Here is an 18,850-nt window from a genome sequence, read left to right on the forward strand (position 1 = left end):
GAGAAGTCTGCTAGCTGTTCTGAACATGACCTGCTTTCAACCATAGTGCCCATACTTAGGTTGTGTCCTTAAAAGAGACCTTGCATGCTAAGTTGCCTCAGTCATGTTCGACTCTTTGTGATCCTATGGACTGAAGCCCGCCAGGCTCCTCTGTCCGTGGGATTCTGCAGGCAAGAATACTGGAGTGGGTGGCCATTTCTTTCTCCAGGGGATCTTCCTGACCCAGGGACTGAGCTCATGTCCACCTGGGAAGCCCTTGGTTCTCTACATACAGAAATTCTGCCTAGTTCTCAAAATTAAACTCAGATTTCTGTCTGAGGCGGAACTTTTCTTGGCAACCTCAAGCAGAATAATAATAGCTAATACTTACTGAGCTTATTAGGGGCTTCCCTGGTGGCTCAGTGGTAAAGAATCTGCCTGCCAATGCAGGAGATGCAGGTTTGATCCCTGAGTCAAGAAGATCCCCTGGAGAAGGAAATGGCAACCCACTCCCGTATTCTTGCCTGGGAAATTCCATGGACAGAGGAGCCTGGCAGGCTAGAATCCAAAGGGGTGCAAAGAGTAGGACACGACTTAGTGGCCAAGCACAAATACACACATTGAGCTTATTACTTGTGTAGTGGACATGAGTCTAGTCTGAATCCTTTAGATGTTTTATTTTCTTAATTCTCTTGCTAATCCTAGGACAGTATGGTAGATTATAAGATTGGCCCCAATCTCCATCCTTCCTTGTATAAACACCCCATAAGAATGTGGCTTGGCTGATCTTCCCATCAAGAGTGGAGTTTATTTCCCCACCGTTTGAATATGAGTTGGACCTGTGACTTGCTTCAACTAATAGAATCCGCCAGGAATGACTTTGTGCCAGCTCCAAATCTGAGCCTCAAGAAGCCTTGTATTTTTATATATATATATATATATATATAATTGGAGAATAATTGCTTTACAGTGTTGTGTTAGTTTCTGCTGTACAGCAAAGTGAATCAGCCATATGTATAGATGTATCACGTCCCTCTTGAGTCTCCCTCTCACCAGCCCCCATCCTACCCTTTTAGGGCATCACGGAGCACCTAGCTGAATTCCCTGTGATACAGCAACTTTCCACTAGCCATCTATTTCACTCATGATAGTAAGTATGTGTCAATGCTACTCTCCCAGTTTGTCCCACCCTCCCATTTCCCTCAGCGTCAACAAGTTCGTTCTCTACATCTGCATCTCTATTCTTGCCCGGCAAATAGGTTCATCTGTACCATTTAGAGACCCTGTATATTTCAACTTTCCCTCTCTGAACCCTGACAGCTGCCATGTGCAAAAGCCCAGGTTAGCCCATGGCTGATGAGATACCACATGGATGGAGCCATTCCCAGCTGACCTGATGACCCAGCTTAGCTGTGTGGCTGAACTCAGCCGAGACGGAAGAACTAACATAACCCAAATTACTGACCCACACAACGCTGAACTAAATGAATGACTGCTGTTCAAGCCATTAGTTTTGGGGGTGATATACTCCATAGCAAAATTAGCTGATAAAGAAAGTTTCTATTACCACAATTTTACCAATGAACAAATGAATTGCAGAGAAATCAAGTGAAGTTTTCAGGCTCATAGAACATTTCAAAGGTAGTGCTGCAATTCAGACCCCACAATCTAACTCCAGAGATGAACCAACCCACGTGGAGTGTTAGTGACCTGGTCGTATCCGACTCTGCAACCCCGGCCACAAAAGAGGTGCCTGACTCTTGTGACCTACATTTATTCATTCATTCATCAATATGTTAAGTATTTATTATACACCAAAAAATGTGGTAAACATTGAAGGTACAATGATGAATAAAACTGAATCCTTGCCCTCAAGGGGCTGATGATCTAATGCAGGAGACAGGCAGGTAAATTACTCACAGCAAGTGAATAATTACAATGTGATAATTGCTCTAATAAGGGTATGTAATGAACTACTGGAGCAGAAAGGAGCAGGCTCCTAACTTCCTTATAATACATGTCATCTGTAATATTCTTTTGACATTTATTATTTACTTCTTTGTGTTCTTAGTTGCTAATTTAGGAAAACATATTTTATGATCTCAGCTAGATTATAAGTTTCTAGGGTAGAAATAGCCTAGTGCCTGACAAAATCTCCCATGGTGCATGGCTCTGTATCTTGCCCATAGTAGATATTCAATAAATATATTGACAGACTACGAAAGGTAAATTTTCAAATTTATCAGGGTAACAGAAGAAAGAACAAGGAGGTATTTCATAATCAAAGACCGTGTTGAGCATTTAACTGAAGTGGTGCCTCTCAATCTCTTGATTATACTGATCTGTTGTCTAAATATTAATAAAATCTTTATAATATTGTGAAATAAACAATTTTCTCAGCACATAGATAAGCACTTGATGTGACCTTAGTGAGTGCTTCTCTCAAATCCTTCACCTGTGGCAACCATCACTCAACAAATTGCTCTAAATACTTGAAGAGAGTTGTTACTTGCATGAAAATATCTAACTACTAAACATAGGTAGGGGCTGCCCTGGTAACTCAGCTAGTAAAGAATCTGCCTGCAATGCAGCAGACCCTGGTTCGACTTCTGGGTCAGGAAGTTCCCCCGGAGAAGGGGTAGGCTACCCACTCCAGTATTCATGGGCTTCCCTGGTCATTCAGATGGTGAAGAATCTGCCTGCAATGTGGAAGACCTGGGTTCGACCCCTGGGTTGGGAACATCCCCTGGAGAAGGGATAGGCTACCCACTCCAGTATTCTTGGGCTTCGCTGGTCGTTCAGATGGTGAAGAGTCTGCCCGCAGTGTGGGAGGCCTGGGTTCGACCCCTGGGTTGGGAAGATCCCCTGGAGAAGGGAAAGGTTATCCACTCCAGTATTCTAACCTGGGGAATCTCCATGGACAAAGGAGCCTGGTGGGCTACAGTCCACAGGGTTGAAAAGAGTCGGACATGACTGACTAAGCACAGCACAGCACAGCAAACACAGGTAGAAAAACACCTACCTTTAGGAAAACACCATTTTCCTAAGCCTAGATTCTGGAAGCAAATCACCTGTGTTTGAACCCTAGCTCTGTCTCTTTCCATGTGTACCACTTTGGGCAAATAACCTCCCTCTGCCCGGTTTTCTTATCTTGAAAATGAGGATAATCTATGCAGCACTTCCCTTCTAGGGTTTTATGATGCTTAACTTTTTGTAAATATTTGTGAAAATGCTCACTTAGACACATAGTGTCATGTGAATGTTTGTTAAATAAAAATAAGCATATGTAGCTAGAGACTTTTTTCATTTCTTTTATTCCTTTATTTTTCCTTTTTATGTTTTCTCTTCTGCATACTATGTCCAGTGTTCCACAAATACTGGATGGAAGAAGGAGTAGGAAAAGATCAACTTTTCTAAGGCAACGATTGCAATGATTCATGATGCTATTCAAGAAGCTTTAATGAAAGAACTACTATTTTTGACTTTTCATTTTAAATATTTTATGTAACAGTTTGTTTACCTGTAGTTTTCAAAGTCATCATTCTTTTATCTTTGGGGAGGTTTGTCATTTCATGTACATGTTTTGAGTAATTGAGATTCTAAAAAACTAAGGATATTCACTATTTTTAGTTGTTCAGTCACTAAGGTGTGTCCATCTCTTTGTGATCCCATGGACTGCTGCATGCCAAGTTCTTTTGTCCTCCACTATTTAATGATTGGTGGCAGAATATATTCCTGATTCTGAAAAGTAGCTTTCTGGTGATAGGTTTTTATGCCAGTGACTGAGATGAGAGAGGATGTTATTGCACTTCAGGCTCTGTGTTAGATGTTACCTGTGACTCTGGACAAATCACTTTTCTTCTCTAAGTCTTAGTTTTCTCATATTTGGAGAGAGATAGCATTTCCTGCATTTAATTACTGTGTAGGTTTGTAGTGAGGGGAAATAACTAGAGTGAATGGTCCCCAAAGAACAATAGGGAATGTTCCTAGTGGCTTGTGGAATAAGATGAAGATTTAGATAATAGGAGAAGAAAAAATTCTTCACCCCCTCAAAATTACCCAAAGGCCTGGAACCAGAGGCATGTACTCACTCATCTTTGTGGAAGTAGTCAGATGAAGACAAGTCAAAAATTGAATGTATTTTGAGTGTATGAACAGAAATCATATTAGGTACATTCACAAATAAATTCTTTTGTATGCATCCAAAGTTTTCAAAGAGTTGGAGTTTATGAACAAGTATTTATTTTTCTGTAGAAATGTTGTATTCTGAATGTTCATTAAGGAAAAGCATGGAACACTTTCTTTATAAGCAAAACAATGCATCTTTATCATAAAGAGTTATCATGCAAATTTGCAAGTTATTCTAATCACCTTTTCCACCCTCGTTTTTCTTTTACTTGTGGCAATATTTTATTTTCTTTCTCTTATTAGTTCTTAAAAACACAGGTATGTATTGCTGTGTTGGAATATTTACCAGCCCACTGAAATTTTTTGTAGTTAATAGAGAAAAATGACCTAAGTTTCTTAATCAAATACCTTTATGCCTAATCATTAATTATTAGTGTATCATTTCAAGGACATACTATCTTGACTGAGTCCAGGTTTTCCTAAGAGATGAGCTGTTTATATCTTGAAATATTTATTCTGCTCTCAGCTTCTTTGATATCAGTGTAAATTCCCCCAGTTTTCCATTTTCAGTATAATATTTCTCTATTGCTTTGTCTAACCCTTTTCTCTACACACTCCTGATTCCTCCATCCCACCCTAGTATACCCAAACCTATTTCTAATTATATTATGTTTGTTTTATAATAAAGCATTTCATAGTATTTCAGTAAAACTGTTCAAATTCTATGAATTAATATTGTTTTGTTGTTGAAGAACTGTCTGACAGTTTGGATAAACTTAGGGAGTCTGTTGGCTTAGGTGACAAATAAAGAATTCTGCTGGGTATTTCATTTTATTTGTTAAAGAAGCTGACTAACTAAAGGATATGTTTTCTCAAAATCTGATAAAAACATTCAGCCATTGCTAATAAAGCCCAATAAATCTGAATTGGGATTCACTGGTGGCTCAGTGGTAAAGAATTTGCCTGCAATGTAGGAGATGTGATTTGGATCCCTGGGTGGGGAAGATCCCACAGAGAAGGAAATGGCAACCTACTCCAGTATTCTTGCTTGGGAAATCTCATGGACAGAGGAACCTGGCGGGTTACTGTCTATGGGGTTGCGAAAGAGTTGGATATGACTTGATGAGGAAGCAACAGCAACAAATCTGAATTACAGTCTTTTCATTTTGCCTTTACATCTTATTGAGCTCAACAATAGAACTAATTTAAATTCTCTGCGGGGATTTAAATCCCACCTGCAAGAATATTTTGTCCAGTTTTATCATGTTTTATGTGAACGAAGTCCACAGTTAGTTCAAAGTTCCTTAGTTTTACCTAATGTCCTTTGTCCGTTCCAGGATCCTATGTAGGATACCACATTACATTTAGCTGTCATATTTCCTTAGGTTCTTTTTGGCTGATTGTTTCTCACATTTTCCTTTTTTTTGATGACCTTGAAAATTTTTCAGAACACTCATCAAATAATTTGTAGAATGCTTCTCAAGTGGGAGCTGTCTGATATTCTTCCTGTGATAATACTGGGGTTGTGGGTTTAGGGGAGGAGGACCACAGAGGTAAAGCCCCAGTTACTCACAGGATACCTAGTTGATGTTAAACTTGATCACTTGGCTAAGGTGGTATTTATCAGGTTTCTGCCCTCTAAGCTGCTAAGTCGCTTCAGTCGTGTCCAACTCTGTGACCCCATAGACAGCAGCCCACCAGGCTCCCCCGTCCCTGGGAGTCTCCAGGCAAGAACAGTGGAGTGGGTTGCCATTTCCTTTTCCAATGCATGAAAGTGAGAAGTGAAAGTGAAGTCGCTCAGTCGTGTCCTACTGTTAGCGACCCCATGGACTGCAGCCCACCAGGCTCCTCCGATCATGGGATTTTCCAGTCGAGAGTACTGGAGTGGGGTGCCATTGCCTTCTCCTAAAGATACTCTTTATTATTTACTCCTCTTCCCATACTGCACTTCTTGGATATGTTTTTGTTCACAGTCACACTTAAGGGGTGAAGAGTTATGCTTCAGGTTCTTTAGAGTGGAGACAAATCTTAAGTCACACAAATGATTTGAGCTTTGTCTGCAAGGGAGATTTGTGTATTCTCCTCTATCTATTTACTTAATCACTTATTTACATCAGTATGGCCTCATGGATATTTATTCTGTACTTCAGGTTATAATCCGATACTACTTTATTTTGCTGCTCAAACTGTTCCAGTCTTGACCATTGGGAAGTCTTTCAGTTGGCTTCTGTATTCCTTGACATACTCCCAGCATTATCTCCCTTCTTTCCTGGCATGGCAGAATACTGCCTGCTCATCTTGTTTCTTTCTTTCCATAATGCTATAATCAACCATTTTCCCCAGGAATGCTGCTTGCCTTTTTGAAGAATGGTGTTAGGAGCAAAGATCTGAACATTAGATTGCTAGTTGATACAGGGTTTTTCACTAAGCATCCTCAGCTGACACAGCAAGCTGTATGTACACATCTATACATATTTCTATGTATAACCATCTGTATCTATAGTAAGCTAAACATGAGTTTACACTGATGTCTAATCCACTCCAAGCCACTACCAGCCAACTTAATTTTAACTAAGATAGTTTACATGGGAGAAACAGGAGAAGCAAAAGCAAGCCAAACAGTGTCCCTCCTTTGGGGTAGGTGAGACCAGAGATTACACTGAGCTCCTAGGGGATGTAAACAAGGGCTCTACTGGGGGAAGAAACTACCACCTTTAGTAACAATGTTCAGATTTACTATTAATAGTGTCAAAGTTCAAACATTTTTAGGGTAACATGCAGCAAATGAATACTTTGCAATTGAACTCCAGTATCTTTTTCAGCTGGACTTTTGAAAGTCTAGTATCTTTTCAATATTTTTCCAATAGGAGATGTGTCAGGATTCTGTAACCTGAAGGGAGACCCCAAGCACAGTTCTATTGAGAAGAGGCTATAAGAAAAACCATCCCAACCCAGCCCTATCTGGCTTCTAGAGGGCAATGATCCTGCTGATGAGAAAGTTCCTATATGAGGGATGGTTGTAGCTACAATTCACCTAATAATTTAATGCACAGAGGGAGTAAAAGGAAGGAGCATAGGATAGCATTTGGATAGAAAGGAATGGATTTGAGGATCACTTCCACCATTAATAATATAAATATCCTAGTATCTCTAAGCCTTAGCTTTCTCATTTGTAAAATAGGAGAAAAATAATTCCTGCAATATTTCTTTTTTAGGGGCAATGTAGGGGCTTCCCAGGTGGCTCAGTGGTAAAGAATCCACCTGCCAATGCAGGAGAGGCAGGAGAGGCCTGGGTTTGATCCCTGGCTCGGGAAGATCCCCTGGAGGAGATGGCAACCCACTTCAGTATTCTTGCTTGAAAAATCTCATGGACAGAGGAGCCTGATGGGCTGCAGTCCAGGGAGGCACAGAGTCTGACACAACTGAGCATGTGTGCATGCACACGGGGGAATGTAATGAGCAAGAAAGCGAACACATCTGAAAGCAACTTGTGAACTGATAAAAAAAAAAAAGCCAAAGTATTGTTACTTAAATTGTCTTTAAGGAGGATTGTAGGAGGACATCATATTGAGTTGACCAAAAATTTCATTTGGGTTTTTCATAACATCGTGCAGAAAATCCAAACAAACTTTTTGGCCAACCCAATAGGTAGCTGGAGATGATATAGCATGGCAGTCAAGTGAATTCTGGAAGGAAATTGCTTAGGTTAAAATTTCAATGACACAATTTACTAATTGTTTAAAAGTCAAGAAACTTAATTTCTCTGAAATTTCAGTTTTTGCCTAGGTAAATGAGATTCATCTATCCCATAGATCAGATCAGATCAGTCACTCAGTCGTGTCCGACTCTTTAGATATCCCATAAATTTAATCTATTTACATTGATCTATCCCATAAATTTAAATCTCGTTGTGAGAATTTGGTGGGAGAATGCCTTGTACACAGAAAACACTCAATATCAGTTTGGTGAATCCCAAATAATTAATTCACGAGAGAGCTGAGAAATAAATCTATCCCCTATTAACGTCTCTTGGATTTTAGTTTGATTATCTATGGAGTGGGGAGGGGAATATGCAATTGCTAACTTTCTTTTTTAGCTCTAAACTTCAAATTCTGAATCTCTATTTCCTTAACTTGCTGATTGAGTCATGGGAAATGGGCTCTCAGCTCATAATGCAGGACTGGGTAAATTTCTTGAAATAAGCCAGAGGGATGGGCCCCTCAACTTAGCTATGAGGCATCTTCCTCAATTCAGTAATCAGAGAAGGCTACAGTTGGAAGGGCCCTCACTTACACAGGCCCTTTCCAAGTCTCTGGAAGGGGTGCTTTAAATGTGTAACATTTGTGAAAGTAAGACATTTTAATTGCAATTATTGTTGATGTTTGGCAGAAACCAACACAAACCAAAGCAATTATCCTTCAATTAAATAAATAAATAAATTTAAAATTAATTGTAGTCAGTTGTTTATTATTTCCTTGTTGGCTTTTGCTCATGTCGATGGTGTTGGAGGGACCATGAATACTTACTTTTGAGAGATGGTGAAAGAGAAGGTGATCCAGGAATTTAGTGCGGATTGAGGTAAAAGGATGTATTTATGTGTTCACAATTACAGAACTTCCTCCACTTACACTGGGGCTGTGTCCCAATAAATCCACCATAAATTGAAAATACCTTAAGTTGAAAATACATTTAATACACGGAACCTACCTCATAACACAGCTTAGGTTGGTCTACCTTAGCTGTGTTTGGAACACTTACATCAGTCAACAGTTGGGCAAAATCATTTAACACAAAGCCTATGTTATAATAAGGCATTGATTCTCATGTAATGTACTGAGTGCTGTGCTGAAAGGAAAAACCAGAAGAGTCGTTTGGAACCAGCGTGGTTCTAAGTGCGTTGCTTGGTTACCCTCATGGTCACCGGGTTGACTGGGAACTGCAGCTCATTGCCTTTGCTCAAAGTCACCAGAGAGTATCCTACCAAACAGCACTAGTCTAGAAAAAGATGCACGTTCAAAATTTGAAGTAAGGTTTCTCCCGAATGCATATTGCTTTTGTATCACTGTAAGGTTGAAAAACTGTAAGTCGAATCAGCGTAAGTCAGGGATTGTCTGTACCTCCAAGCAGAGCTGAATTGTTGCTAGCCATGCTCACCCCGTGACCTCCAGAAATATTCTGACTTCCCACCATTCTGACTCATACAAAATAGAGATAAGAAAGTGTAGGAGTGGAAGTTATATTGTCATATGAATGTGTACTATTTCAACAGTCCCTGAAGAATGGGGGCGGGGGATGAAATTTAAATGGTTTTCTGCACAAGAAAACTTGAAATCTTACAGCTCATATATGAATGAACTCATAGAGTTTCTCCCAAATATGTCATATTACCCATACATACCAGTTGGGAAGCTGAAAAAAATTTTCCATGCTAAAAGAATAAAAATAAAAATAAAAAATTTTGATCCATCATGATAAAAGAAAGACTGACTGGAATAAACAAGTCCAAGTCTCCTAGCTCTGGTGGTGACAAGTCAATTGCCTGAGTGGCTCCAGGTAGCAAGTTGAGCCCTTGGAAGCCACAGGATTCTTCTAGGGCAGTACAGAAGGAAACTCTAAGAGGCTCAGCTCTTCATTTCACAGGAGAAGATGACTGAAATACAAAAAAATCTAAAATGAAATCTAGGGACTTTCCTACAGGCCCAGTGGTTAAAACTCCAGGCTTCCAAGGCAGGGGGTGCAGGTTTGATTCCTAATCAGGGTATGAAGATCCTACCTGCTGCATGGCGCGAGCAAACAAAATAAATAATAAAAAAGTTTTGATAATAAATAAGAGGAAATCTAAATTCAGTTCTGCATTTCTGTGCATCAGAGAAATCCATCTACTCCCACAGCTCCTTCTAACAGGCTAGGCAGGACCGTCAAAGAAGCAAATGTGGGGTATACACAGGAGCAGATACACATTCTCTGGTGCATAAAATTATAAATTTTAAAAAGCTATCAATACCACAAACATAAATAATCCACCAAATCACGTTTTTGTTGCTGTTTGATAGCACAGTCATGTCTCTTCCCTGTCCTTCACTGTCTCCCAGAGTTTGCTCAAACTCATGTCCATTGAGTTGGTGATGCCATCCAACCATCTCATCCTCTGTCGCCCCCCTTTCTCCTCCTGCTCTAAATCTTTCTCAGCATCAGGGTCTTTTCATCTCTTTGCATCAGCTCTTTGCATTAGGTGGCCAAAATACTTGAGCTTCAGCATCAGTCCTTCTAATGAATATTCAGGGTTGATTTCACATAATTTTAACTAAGTAACTGACAAGTGCACACCTCTCTAATACTCTTTTTCCCTGAAATTTTGACTTCATAGTCTTATATTTGCATAATGGCAAAGATTTTGCAATACTCTTTTCTAGAGAGAAAAATACATATATATCAATTAGAATTCTACTCTTTCTTTTGGGCTTCCCTGATAGCTTATTTGGTGGGAAAGATTGAGAGCAGGAGGAGACGGGAGGTGACAGAGGATGAGATGGTTGGATGGCATCATTGACTCAATGGACATGAGTTTGAGCATGCTCCAGGAGACAGTGAAGGACAGGGAAGCCTGGTGTGCTGCAGTCCATGGGGTCACAGTTGGATACTACTGTGTTACGGAACAGCAACAAATTTGTGATTTTTGTGGATTATTTATGTTTGTGGTATTGATAGCTTTTTAAAATTTGTAACTTTATGCACCAGAGAATGTGTATCTGCTCCTGTGTATACCCCACATTTGCTTCTTTGACGGTCCTGCCTAGCCTGTTAGAAGGTGCTGTGGGAGTAGATGGATTTCTCTGATGCACAGAGATGCAGAACTGAATTTATATTTCTTCTTATTTATTATCAAAACTTTTTTATTATTTATTTTGTTTGCTCACACCATGCAACATGTAGGATCTTCGTTCCCTGATCAGGGATCAAACCTGTGCCCCATGCATTGAAAGCCTGGAGTCTTAACCATTGGACCTGTAGGAAAGTCCCTAGATTTCATTTTAGATCCTTTGTATTTCAGTCATCTTCTTCTGTGAAATGAAGAGCTGAACCTCTTAGAGTTTCCTTCTGTATGTACAACTCCTTCCCTTCTGGCCTAGAAGAATCCCATGGCTTCCAAGGGCTCAACTTGCTACCTGGAGCCACTCAGGCAATTGACTTGTCACCACCAGAGCTAGGAGACTTGGACTTGTTTATTCCAGTTTTGCTGATGAATTCCATTGTGGATTCATTATTCATTCATTCATCAACAAAATGTTTATTGCTATGTGGAAGGGGACATCTGCACTCATATATTATGTACTCAGAACAAATGCATTGAGGTTTGTACAACAGAAGGACTGGCATTGTATGACAATTTGATCATTTAAGCACATTATCACTTATCAATATGGTTCTGAATCTGCAGACACTTAGAAACTTTTCTTGTGTCTTACCACCTAACCTGACTTTTATTGAAATCATACAGAGCCACGATCACTGTTTACCAACCTCCACCCCCAATTTTTATTCCAGTGACAGAATCTGATGGTGTATTTGTGCTAAATGAATCTCCTAATAAAAATGCATTTCATTAAAGTGATTTTAAAACTGCCAAATTATTTTGGAAAATAATATATTGCTGATCAAAACATCTGAACAACAATTTAAGTGGCCAAGTTCTCTGTTCCAAGGTAGACATTGCAATTTTGTATGTATGCATGCATGAAGCTGAAGCTCCAATACTTTGGCCACCTGATGCAAAGAGCTGACTCATTTGAAAAGACCCTGATGATGGGAAAGATTGAGGGCAGGAGGAGAAGGGGACGACAGAGGATAAGATGGTTGGACGGCATCACTGACTCAATGGACGTGGGTTTGGGTAGACTCCAGGAGTTGGTGATGGATGGGGAGGCCTGGCATGCTGCGGTTCATGAGGTCGCAAAGAGTCATACACGACTGAGCGACTGAACTGAACTGAACTGATGCATGTACATATGTATGTGCACACATATATGTATTCATGTATACATGTTACTATTTATATACATACACATCTATATACATAGGTATATATATGAAAGTGAAAGTATTAGTTGTTCAGTCATGTCCAACTCTTTGTGACCCCATGGACTGCAGCCTGCCAGGCTTTGCTGTCTATGGAATTCTCCAGGCAAGAATACTGGAGTGGGTAGCCATTCTCTTCTCTAGGTGATCTTCCGGACCCAGGGATCGAACCTGGGTATCCTGCATTGCAGGAAGATTCTTTACTGTCTGAGGCACCAGAGAAGCCCAGATGCTGCTAAGTCGCTTCAGTCATGTCCGACTCTATGCAACCCCATAGACGGCAGCCCACCAGGCTCCCCCGTCCCTGGGATTCTTCAGGCAAGAACACTGGAGTGGGTTGCCAATTCCTTCTCCAATGCATGAAAGTGAAAAGTGAAAGTGAAGTCGCTCAGTCATGTCCGACTCTTAGCGACCCCATGGACTGCAGCCTACCAGGCTCCTCCTTCCATGGGATTCTCCAGGCAAGAGTACTGGAGTGGGGTGCCATTGCCTTCTCCACCAGAGAAGCCCAGATATACATATATAGTATATCTAATTACTCTATATATACACTTTGTATAACTTAAGAACTACTGGACCCATCCTTAGAGTGAATATTAAAGCATCATTTTAGGACCAAAGTAATAGCTATAGAAGAGAAGGAAATATTACCTGTGTCCCATGACCCACGTGGGGCTTCCCTGGTGAGTCATTTGCCTGCCAGTGCATGAGATGCGGGTTCAATTCCTGGGTTGGGAAGATCCCCTGGAGAAGGAAATGGCAACCCACTCCAGTATTCTTGCCTGGAGAATCCCCACGGACAGAGGAACATGTCAGGCTACAGTCCATGGGGTCACGAAGAATCAGACACAACTTAGCGACTTGGCAACAACAACATCAATGACAGACACCTCTGTGGTCTTTACTACTTAAGAATACATGTACTTGTTTGCTCAGTGGCTCTGTATAATTCCCCAAAGTAGGGCATCAGGTGGCAGATGCCAACAGTAAGCAAAACTTTGTTCTCCTCTGTAAATGTTTCAAAGGGGACAGCATCAGTTCCCACTCTTCAAATTCTTGTCCAGTTCCACCCCTGAGCAGGGAATGAATGGAAAACATGTGCTTTAGGTAAAGGCTATCAGGGCCCTTCTCTGGCATCCTGGCAGCAAATGGCGGCAAATGAGTCTGAACAGTAGATCAGTTAGATCAGCAGTAGTTGATGATTCTACCCTCTGACCACTGCAGGACATCAACCTGCAGTTATCACAATAGCCTGGTCAGAAATAAATGGAAGCTGGTGCCTGTCTCCCAGAATCCCCTACACATTGGAGATGCCCTGAGGTTTGCTCTTCCATATACCCTACTGAGAAGATACGCAGTTCTCCTATGAAGGCCCAAGGGTAACTTAAATAATTTCTGAAGTTATAGCTTACAGTAAGCTTTCATGCACTTACTCTGCTGAAGAAAATGAATTTACTACATGGAATCACACTCCTCTTAAAATATCCGTGGCTCTCCACAACCTACATATATATAACAAGACAAAAACTACTAATAGACACTGATCTATTAAAGCAGTTTCCTAAAACACTTATAGTCTTTTCCTATGAAACAGAAAAAAAATCATTAAAGCTATGGTTTGCCAGACAATTACTTTGTCAAATCTCAAGAAATTGCATAATAAATTGTATACATGCATCAAACATGAACAGCAGAGTATAACAAGCTATGTCTTTCCAGTCCACTTGCTCTTTCATCCAAACAGTAGCTTTTGTTTTCAAGAACAATTCTATATCCTTTTTGAAGGCTTTCATAAAATATGGCTATACATTTATCTATCAAACTAAGTAGAAATAATTGAAACACTTAATATGCACAGTAATAGGGAAATGCACGAATAACTTCATTATTAATGTCTATTGATTATTTATGTTTTCAAATCAGCAAATGTAGCTGCCAGTATTTTGATCATGTAAATCTCTATGTGTATTTTGGTTTTACCTGTTTATTGGCAAATTTACAATCCACGTTATGGGCATTTTTATTGCTTTACACACTCATCTGACGTGTGTATGACCCAGGTTAGTTTACCAACGACTAGTGTTTACTCAATTTGATTCCTATGTTACATTTCTGAGCTTATTTCCCATTTAGAAAATTAACTGTACAAGGAAGCCCAGTAAATCTTTACTTAAAAATTCCAAACTTTAGATTGATTTCAGCAGTGAGTTTGTATTGATCTCAAAAGCTTTGCGTTCCTAACTAAAAACTAATCTTTATTTCACCCTTTAGTGACTGCAGTCATAAATATGCTCACTCCTACCCAGGAAGAGTGGATTAATGGTTATTGGAGATTGGGGGCTTCCCACTGAGTCTGGGAAACCTTAACCTTTGGAGGACAACATGAAAGCACTTACCCCTTGTCAGCTATAATCCCTAGGTCCATTTTTGACATTTACCTGAGTGTTAAACAGGAAGCTGAGCAGGGACTGGGGAATAAAGCTCTAGAGATCGTACTTGGCTATTAATCACTCACAGTTAGATTGACTGCCGTGCCTGATCCAACTGCATCCGGGCGCTAGAGTCACCCAAAGGCATGGCCCTGCCCCTCCACTTTGGGACCCAGGTTAACTCCTCCTGGGGGAGACTTTTACCACCTGCCTTTGAAGAGGGGTTCTGCATTGTTAAAAACCCATCTGTTAATATCCTTCCAACTTTGCTGCACTGTTGGATGAAATATTTGGGGGAGTGTGTCTAACCTATTTGTAAGGGCTAATTATAGGGAATAAAACAGTTAAAAGGGAACAGAACAGAATTTGTTATCAAGGGATGGTCAATAAGATTCCAGACAGTAGTGGACAGATGGCTGACGAACGGTAAGGAGCTAGAAGGCAGGGTTTCTCCAAGTGTGGTCCTTGATACCTCTTGAATCACAATAACCAAATCAGAGGGCGAACTTAAAGAGTCTCCTGGGTGCCAGCACCTGAATTTCAGCAAGTACTCTAAGGAGCATTTATGTTCCAGAAGTGTGAGACTCACAGTTGTAAGGTGGGTGTGTAGCGTGGGTGTGTGGCCGTGCTCAGTTGTGTCTGACTCTTTGCCACAGACCCATGAACTGTAGCCCACCAGGGTCCTCTAACCATGGGATTTCCCAGGCAAGGATACTGGAGTGGGTTGCATTTCCTTCTCCAGGGGATCTTCCCGACTTATAGATCAAACCCGCATCCCTTTTATCTCATGCATTGGCAGGTGGATTCTTTACCACTGAGCCACCTGGGAAGCCCCAGTGTGGGTATGTTTTATCCCTTTACCACTTTCTGTGGTGGGAAATAGGAATTTTGATTTTCTGGTACTTGATGGCAAAAACTACTATGAGCTAACCCAATATCCATATTTTTCTTTCTTTTTAATGATGAAGCCTTAATTTTCACCCATGCTCCTTGCTGCCCAGTTATCATTTCCCAGCCTTCCTCAAGCTAGGTGCAAGAGGGGCTTTTGTGTAGGGCTTATAAACTGTCTCCTTTAAAAGATGGGAATATGCCCTTTTTCTTCCTTTTCTCCATCAGCTGCCTGAAATGTGCCTGTATTTGCTGGAGCCTCAGCAGCACAACCTGGCCCCTGCTGACAAGGCAGGTGGGATTGGTAAATCAGATAGCTTGTCAGAGCCTGCATCTCTGATGGTTTTATGAAGTCAGCACACTGGTTCAGGACTATCTGTGATGAGATCCCTTTTATATGATACTGAGTTGACCAAAAAGGTTTGCTCAGTTTTTTCTGTACTATCTTGATCACTCAGCAGAATAAAGCCTGCATGTTCAATCCCTCACTGTAATTAGTAGCTGAATGAGATTACTAACTGAAACAGACCCCATTTAGGATTATGGGTTAACTTCAGGCAGAGTCTTCCCACTTGCAATGACTCCAACTTCCCCCCTAAGCATGACTTTTGACTGTGAGGGTAAAAGTTGTGTCTGAATATTAATAGTGACTTTGTTATGTTTGTATGAGTTCAGGAGTGAAAGGAGATACCCCTAGTCCTGCTTAGAATTTCATAAAGGTATGGGTATTCCTGCTTCTTGTCCACAGAAAGGGGAGAGGTTTGCAGTGGCTAGTTGGTCACAGGGGTTCTAAGGAGGGTGGCGGCCCCAAGGACAGATGTGTGTGCAAGAAGCCAGATTGTCTGTTAAAGCAATTGATCACTTAGTGGTGCCCTCCATGCTCCATGAAGCTAACCTTTATCAGACTTAAGGCTAGGACTGTTACACATGGATGAAATGCAGTGTCTTAAAGACATTCAAAGCTTACTTCAAGTGTCCCTTTTACCTTGAGGAAGAAGCGATTGTATTTCTTTCCTCCTGTTAATGTTTTTATTTTTTTCTGTTTCCAAATCTGATGCTATCAAGTCATTGTCTTTGAGTAGGGATGGCATTTCCAACACTTACTCTCATGAGTCTTCAGACAATATGCAAATACTGCAGGCAATGTTAGATTCTTTTTCACTGATGCTGGCTCAGCTACTGAAATGATTTTTACAGGGTTTTCCCTGTTTTCCTTTTCTCTCTCATTCTGCTACAAATTCAGCTGCAACTTTTAACACTATTACTTTTATAGATTCATTGATTAATGGGATGGCTACAGATTCACTTGGGCTTCCCTGGTAGCTCAGCAGTAAAGAATCCACCAGCAATGCAGGAGACTCAGGAGACCCAGGTTTGATCCCTGGCTTGGAAAGATCCCCTGGAGAAGGAAATGGCAACCCACTCCAGTATTGTGGCCTGGGAAATCCCACGGACAGAGGAGCCTAGTGGCTACAGTCCGTGGGGTTGCAAAGAGTTAGATGCAACTTAGTGACTAAACAACAACAGGAACAGATTTACTTGCAAGATCATTTGTTGTTAAGTTTTACACCTAACATCCAGTGTGACGCTGGTTGTGTTAGGACAGGGATTCTCAGAGTGCAGTCCTTGGGCCAGCAGCATCACGTGGGAACTCGTTAGAAATGCAAATTATTGGACTTCAACCCAGATCCATTGAATCGGAAACCCTGGAGGTGGGCTTGGCAACTGGCATTTTTATAAGCCTTCTAGATGATTCTGATGCTCATTCAAGTTTGAGAATCATGTTTCAGAGTGAGCTGTCATGTCTTCAAATGCATACACCAAGAATGCTTAGAAGTTAATATTCCTTATTATTTCCTCACAAGTGAAATCAGAGGGACTCCTATGTGTTGACTGGTGAATGTTTAATTATATTTCTTTTATCTCATCTATCTTCAGTCTACAGACAACTGGGCCAGGCAATAAAGTGACTCAATTTTGTACTAAAATAGCACTAATAATAACACCTTACATTGCATAATACCTTTTCAGTCTTTAGCGTGCTGACATAAAATATGATTTGAGTATGCAATGGATTCAAATATACCATACCATTCAAATATACTATATACCATGGTACCAAATATACCATCTGAGTCGATGCAATTTAATTGCAGGAAAAAAAGAATAAACATAAATTATTGCAGGACTACATTTTATTTTTTTCTCTGTCTCTACAGCTTTGGTTCTCTAGCGTTAGAAACTATACTGGAAAACAATATTATCTAATGAATTAACATCTAAGTGAACAATATTTAAGTGTGATTTGCTAAAGAATTAGGGGGGGAAATCTATGGAGTTTTAGGGTAAATTCACTTGAATGAAGAGGAAACTTTATGAAAAACATTTCCATTTTCTGATTATTTATTAAATGCTAATAAATAAACATTTGACAATGGTTAATACCCACTGACTTACAGATGTGCTCCAGAGATTGACTTATTGTCTTCATTTTAAGAGAAGACACAAACTCAACATAGTCATTGGGTCAAAGTCATGAGGCCAATCTTCCTGTGTTATTATTAACTACTATTAGATGGGAGAATATAATTTTTTAAGGATGTAAATAGAATATTTAGGAGTTATTTAAATAATTCTTAATTCCATTTTAAAATTATACCTATAATCCAAGTAAGGATATTATGCTTCATTAATTTACTGAATATAGCTTAAATAGTATATTTTAAATTATATTAAAAATTAAATAAAAATTATCCTTAGAAAATGAGAGAAAATAAAGAACGTCTAAAAAAACCCTAGCACCTATATAAGTATTAAGTTTATTAAAGGCATTAGCCAAATACTTTTACTAATATTACAGGATTGTCATCCTAAGCAAATATTTCAGGCTTTGATAATATTCTCTCTCAGCTCTGAGACTTTTAAAAAATAGCATCAATCTTAAGACTCTTAATCTTTTCATAAGCTTTCCAAAAAAAGAAAATCCGAAACTACGGTGTTTTCAAGCAAGCTTCTGATAAAGAATTTGGAGTATTTTCAATAAGAATAACTTAAAATTAAATTTCCAGGAGTGTGCTTTAGTGGAAAGAACTCTGAAGCTTTGGAGTCAGAAAATCGGGCTCAAGTTCTACCTCTGTTATTTATCCCAATGAATCTCAGTTTCCTCATCTGTAAGTTGGGAGTGATTTTAATACTTGCTTCATAGAGTTTTTGTTAACATCAAACAGAACTATGTGTGTTGATTTTCCAGCCTGTGCACATGCTAAGTTGCTTATTATATCTGACTCTTTACGACCCCATGGACTATGGACTGCCAGGCTCCTCTGTCCATAGGATTCTCCCGGCAAGAA

The sequence above is a fragment of the Bubalus bubalis genome, chromosome 22 (assembly GCF_019923935.1).
Source record: "Bubalus bubalis isolate 160015118507 breed Murrah chromosome 22, NDDB_SH_1, whole genome shotgun sequence".
Lineage (NCBI taxonomy): Eukaryota > Metazoa > Chordata > Mammalia > Artiodactyla > Bovidae > Bubalus > Bubalus bubalis.